Below are 7,458 nucleotides of genomic sequence, written 5' to 3' on the forward strand. Positions count from 1 at the left end.
ATTTAGTGTTTATAAATAAAGGGACTATGGTGCTCAAAAAATTATTATTACAATCAATCCAATTTTAGAAATTAGAGTAAGAGTTAGAGAATTCGATAAGGGAATTCCTCAATTTTTCTAATTAAAGGAAATAAAAAAAGTTCCATTGTATCCCGGGAAGACCTTTGTCTTAACCCTCTAAAAATTTTGTGTGGGGGCAAGTTCTTCTCTTTTGAAAGTGTCACTCGTGCCTCAAAATTTATTATTTTAGTTCCATATCATCTCTAGATCTATCGTCTCCACTCAAATTATCCAATAATCAAATAGAAAAGTTTAGGAGATGGCAATGGAGGCTACCATTGTATTCAAAGTGATGAACCATGAGTTAGTGAAACTTGACCAATTTGATGGCTAAAACTTCAATCACTAGAAAGACAAGATGTTGTTCCTTCTTACCATCTTGAATGTAGCATAAGTTTTGGATCCAAACCTACAATCTATGGAGGATCCTGCCCCTAATACAAACCTCGAGGAAATTGCAAAAGTGGATAAGCTCAAGAAGAAGCACGAGGAATACAATTTCACATGTTGTGGACATATCCTCAACACCTTGTCATATTGATTGTATGGTCTCTATATGTCAGTGCAATCCTTGGTGGAAATATGGAAAGCTCTTGAAAAGAAATACAATACCGAGAAACAAGGTACCGATAAATTTTTAATAATGAAGTATTTCAAATTCAAAATGCTCGATAGTATCCTAAACATGGATCAAGTCCTTGTAAGCAGGCTTCATGACCTAAAAGTTGTTATTTCATAATTTTTACAAGTCGAGGCTATCATCTTGAAGTTCCCTCGTCTTAGAACAATTATTGGAAGAAACTTCTACATATGAAAGAGAACTTCACTGTGGAGAAAATACTTCAGCATTTGTATATTGAAGAGGAACTCAAAAGCGTGATGGGGTGTATCTTCCCCAAGGTTATAAAGTGAACTATGTGAACGAGTCCAAGAACTTTCAAAATGGTAAGCAAAATGCCATATTCGAGACCAAGGACATACAAGACAAGAAGAAAAAATCTCGCAATTGTTATAATTACAATAAGAAAGGACACTACATTAAGGATTGTAGATTTCTCAAAAAGAAGCAAGATGTCACAACTTCCAAAGCCAGTATGGTAGAGGACATGGACTTAGTAGCCATGGTTACAAAAGAGATCGAGAGTTTGTAGATTGGTATGATTACCGAACTCAACATAACCATGACTGATCAGTCTTATAATTGGTGGCTCAACTCCAAAGATATTGTCCATACGTGTAATGAACGAAAAAAATTTAAGAGTTATGAACTAGTGGCCTCACACAAGTGTAATGCCCGTGTGACCAAACCGTAGGCCCTTTGAAATGGCCTCACACGCCCATGTGTCAAGCCATGTGCTAGGTTGTGCCAAACCTGTAGGGTATGCTAACTTATGCCACACGGTTAAGTCACACGCCCGTGTGATGGGCCGTGTAGAGCATGCTGATTTGATTTCTAATTAAACATCGGGGGACAAACGGCCGTGTCACCAGACTGTGTGTCACACATGGCTGAGACAGACACCCATGTCTCTGTCCATGTGGACAAAAATAGCGTATTTACCAAGCCATCTTTCTCACCCAAAATTTTCAATCACCTACACAAACTAATTGGCACATAACATGGCATAAATAGGCATTCAAACCACTCTCAACCAAGCCTAATTCATGCTAATTCCATAGCATCAACGACAAGACACACAAGTATCACAATAAGCCATTTAGTTCATGCCAATTTCACATTCTCAAATCACCTAAATGGTCACTTTCATTTATGCATCATATTGCCTAAAATCACAATACCAATTCTCAATTTATCAACTATTTGATACTCAAATACCAATTTAAAACAAGCATATTAATGGCAATAATACACAACATATCAAAGGACCTTTCTCACATATATATACATCACCAAACATGCCAAAATAAGCCAAACCACATGGCTAGACACATAACAAACATTTATCATTTACAAGCCAACTCAAATGGCTAAGTCCATACCAAACTATATACCAAAATGACCATAATTCCCATACATGCCATATAACCAAATTACATAAGTTCAAAAGTACCAAAGCGATAGCTTGATAGTGTGATGAGATCTCCAACAATTCCCAAATCTGAGCAAGCTTCGATATCACTATAAAACGCGTAAAAGTAAATAGAGTAAGCTATAAATCTTAGTAAGCTCGTATGCTAAGTAAGTAAAACTTATCAACCAACAAATCAATAACATTAACATCATATAATACAATTCAAATTTGAAGCATAACTTAACACATATATTCAATCCAAAGATTAAACACAATTTCCATCAACTTCTTCGATTTGATGATTGTATAGTTCATGTACATACCTATACAAGCTCGTATCAATCTCATACTCATCCATATCCTTGATATACCTATTGAACCATTTGGAATACTATCGGATACCCAGGAATCTCACACCCTAAGTGCCAATACATAGTCGAAGTTATCTCAATCTCATATCTTATATAATGCCCACTCTCAAGCATCAACGGGTCTGCTCACACAAGCTAACGGTCATGACGTAGCTACACAGTGCTGCTCACACAAGCTAATGAGAATCTGCAACACATCAGCCACTCCATAAACGGAGTCTCAACTCAAACTACGCTACTCCATAAATAGAGGCTGGCGCATTACTCTCAACATCATCAGCCACTGCTTGATTGGGATCCATTACTATATGAAAACATAGTTTAAACTGTCAAGAGATATTACACTATCACAGGTTATATATGGCATGTATAGATAGACTCTCATATATGCTACGTTAGTCCTAGAATCGACTAAATCGTAACTCTGATACAAATAAATGTAACACTCCTCAACCATATTCATCGTCAGAATAGGGTTACAGAGCATTACTGGACTTATATCACAAACTAGCATACATATCTGATACAAGTATCAATCCAAACATAAATCATTCACAATCATTCATATCATCCTTAATACGAGCCTACGAGGCCCAAAACATGCATTAGATGTTATTAGGGACTAAAATGATATCTTAGGAAATTTTTGGAACACTTAGAAAAATTTTCAAAATAGTGGGGACACATGCTCGTGTAGCCCGGCCGTGTGTCTCACATGGCCAAAGACACGCCCATGTCATAGGCTGTGTAGACATTTAAAATGGGATCACATGGTGTCCCAGCTCGTGCCTGACCTCGTGTAACTCGCTGACTTGGGTCACACAGCTAACCAAACGCCCATCTAACCAGCTCGTGTGCCTTTTAAAATGGCCTCACACACCCATGTGCCAAGCCGTATGCTAGGTTGTGCCAAACCTATAGGGTATACTGACTTATGCCACACAACCAAGTCACACGCCCATGTGCTGGGCCTTGTGGACCATACTGATTTGATTTCTAGTTAAACACAAGGGGACACACGGCCGTGTCACCAGACCGTGTGTCACACACGGCTGAGACACATGCCCATGTCTCTACCCGTGTAGACAAATTTAGCCTATGTACCAAGCCATCTTTCTCACCCAACGTTTCTAATCACCTACAAAAACTAATTGGCACATAACATGGCATAAATAGGCATTCAAACCAATCTCAACCAAGCCTAATTCATGAAAATTCCATACTAGCAACCACAAGACACACAAGTATCACAATAACCCATTCAATTCATGCCAATTTCACATTCTCAAATCACCTAAATGATCACTTTCATTTATGCATCACTTTGCTTAAAATCACAAGCATACCAATTCTAAATTTATCAATTATTTGATACTCAAATACCAATTCACAACAAGCATATTAATGGCAATATTACACAACATATCAAAGGGCCTTTCTCACATATATATACATCACCAAACATACCAAAATAAGCCAAACCACATGGCTATACACATAACAAATATTTTTCATTTACAAGCCAACTCAAATGGTTAAGTCCATTACCAAAATATATACCAAAATTGCCATAATTCTTGTACATGCCATATAACAAAATTACATAAGTTCAAAAGTACCAAAGTGATAACTTGATAATGTGATGAGATCTTCGACAATTCCAAAATCTGAGCAAGCTTCGATATCACTATAAAACACATAAAAATAAATAGGTTAAGCTATAAAGCTTAGTATAATTCACATACATACTTGTACAAGCTCATATCAATCTCATTAGTATAATTCACGTACGTACCTGTACAAGCTCATATCAATCTCATACTCATCCATAACCTTGATATACCCGTTGAACCATTTGAAATACTATCAGATACTTGGGAATCTCACACCCTAAGTGCCAATACATAGCCGAAGCTATCTCAATCTCATATCACATATAATACCCACTCTCGAGCTATCAATGGGTCTGCTCACACAAGCTGACGGTCATGACGTACCTACACGGTGATACTCACACAAGCTGATGAGAATCTGCAACACATGCTAGATAACTCAGCCACTGGTAGGACGTATGGACCAGCACCCAAGTCACATAACCCCTAATGACATGTCATTCGTATCCTAATCTATTCCTAAGGTTCAACCCGGATTTCTCATTATTGAATCTTCGTCGAACATTTTCATACGATCATATTCATCAACAATTCAAATATAAAGCATTTAAAACACAATTACAATAATGTTTATTAACATACGAACTCGATTCACAAAAACGACGGAATGAATCGATCCAACACTTTGTTTTGCCCCCGACCTAGATCCGAACTTCATTTTTCTTGATCTATATAATATCAAATTCAATCTATTCATTATTCATTCTATTAAATTTATCCCAAAATGCACATTATAGCAAAACTACACTTTTGACCTAACATTTCAACATCTTTACAATTTAGTCCTTATCTCATAAAAAAATAAATTCATGCAATTAGGTCCCTACCCATGCTAACTGAATTTCATATAGACCTATAGCAGCCCATATTTTTCATTTATTTTATAATTTAACCACAAAATTTACACATTCACAATTTAATCCCTAATTGGCAATTTTACCAAAAATCACTTTACAAATATTGTTTATCTAACAACAATCATTCATTTTCTATTATCAAACATCAAAATACACACATATTCATCAATGGTAAAACCTTAAACCTTTAACAGTTTTGCAAATTAGTCCTTGGTCCAACTAGATTAAGCTGCAACGATCTCAAAAACATAGAAATCATTAAAAACGGGGCAAAAATCACTCACCTATTTAACAATGAAGTAGCCAAACCCTAGAAAACTTCCATAGAGGTTTCTCTATTTTATTTTTTGGTGGAAGAAGATGACTAAAAGATAGTATCTTTGGTTTTCTTTATTTTACTAATTTAATTTACTAAATTACACTTTTAACCTTGGTTATAAAATATTAAAATCACCTAATACATGTCCAAGAATATCCACTAACTTTATAAATGAGCTAATTACCACATAAGGACTTCCACTTTAAGTTTCAATAGCTATTAGGCACCTTTAGCTAATAGAACTCAAGTTTTACACTTTACCCGATTTAGTCCTTTTTATCAAATTAAACATTCAAACGATAAAATTTCTTAACGAAATTTTCACACAATCATACTATCATATTGTAGATGTTAAAATAATAATAAAATAATTATTGTAATGCCCCAAATCTTGAAAACCCTGTTAAAATTATTTTTGTATGTTGTATGCATAAATGTATGCTTGCCTCCGTGGTTGAGTGTCTTGAGGAGTGTTGGAGAGGTCGTGAGTTCAAGCTTTGGCTTGAATAAACCTTGTCTCTTGTCAGTAGGGCTCTTCAATAAAAATAGGTGAGAATATGTCATAAGAAGCCTGTTGGTCCAAGGGATAGTGGCGTGTTACTAATGGTAAAGGGGCTTGAGTTCGAGTCTTTCTGCATGTAAAAGGTGTCTTTTTGCTGCTGTGCCATGTAGGAGGTTGTTTTTCAGTAGGATTCTGATGCTCTTAGACGGTTGAGAGTATTGAGGGGAGTGGGGAATGTGTAGCCGAATTCTAAGAGTGTTGTGGGGAGAAAAGTTAGGAGTTTTGAAGGGATATGGATAGTGTTTAGTTGGAGAGTTTTGAGGATTCAAGTGAGGAGTGTTTTTTTGTTGAATTTGGGACTCTCACTTTTAGCATTTTTGTCTTTTTAGAAAAAGCTAGGAGGTTGGTCATTGTTTTTTCGGCTTTTTTCTCATTGGTGTGAATTTCAACATTTTTGGTCTTTCCCGGTTAGTTCTCTTTTAACATTTTGGTCACCAATTTCCCTTTCTCCTCTTCTCTCTAGTATCAAATTCTTTGGCCGAATATCCTCCTTTCTTCCTCTCCCTCACTCTAACGTTTCCCCTCTTGACCGAATACACTTTCTTCCTTCACCCTTCCTCTTTTCTTCTCCCTTGACTGAATATAACATCTCTTCTCTTTGGCTCTCAAGTTCATCAAAGTTTCTACTTGTCCATCTGGCTATTGAGACCGAATACTCCATCCCTGTTGGTTGCAGTTTGGGGTTGTTCTTCAACAAGTCGATAAGTACTCTTGCACTGCTAAAACCCGAATACTTTTTCCCTTCTTGCTGATTCTTACCCTTCTTTTCCTAGGTGTGGTGTTCCTTTCGGTTTCTAATGTTTCATGGTGAGTGAAGGAGTTGCTAGTGAATACTGAGTAGTCGAACCTTTCCCTATTTATTCGATCAAGGTAATTCTGTTTACGATTATGATATTCAATTGGTGCATGAATTGTTTAGAAAGGTGTTGGCCGATTGCCTATTTCCTCTTATCCTTGGGTTGTGTTTTCTATAAGCTGTATTTTAGTCTCACGTCATGTGTTTTTGTGTGGTCATCATTTATGGGTTTCACTGTCAACGCATACGATCAAGGCAAATATCATATGTTATTTTAAGTTGGAATAAAGAAGAGTGATCAACTCTAGTATTAATCGACTAACGGATTATCGTGACTGAATGCGGGTTTGGGGAACTCTTGGGCTAGACGTACGTTTTGCAATAGGTGTGTAATCACACTGTTATTAGCATAGATTGACAAAAGCCAAAAATATACAACTGTTGACTTTACGCGAACGTACGCTCGCTTGTGTGGTGAGCCGAATGCACAAAACATAGGCGTTCGACCTTAGAGGCACCATGAGCAATCTCATGGTCTAGGGCCGATTTTGGCCACATTAGGCCCAAGTGGGCGTGTGGGTCCCTTGGGTTCGTGGGCCCAAACGGGTAAAACCGCATAGATGTATGGATATTGTTGGGCCATGCTGTGAAGATTGCACGGCCAATGCGACTATTGGGCTTATTGGGCCACACGAGCATGCGGGACCTCATGGGCTGTGCTATGGGCTTCGAGCCCATTTTCACTGTTTAACCATTAAGGTTACATGGGTCGCCCAAGACGCCTGTA

Source organism: Gossypium hirsutum, chromosome A03, assembly GCF_007990345.1.
Source record: "Gossypium hirsutum isolate 1008001.06 chromosome A03, Gossypium_hirsutum_v2.1, whole genome shotgun sequence".
In the NCBI taxonomy this organism is placed as follows: Eukaryota; Viridiplantae; Streptophyta; class Magnoliopsida; order Malvales; family Malvaceae; genus Gossypium; species Gossypium hirsutum.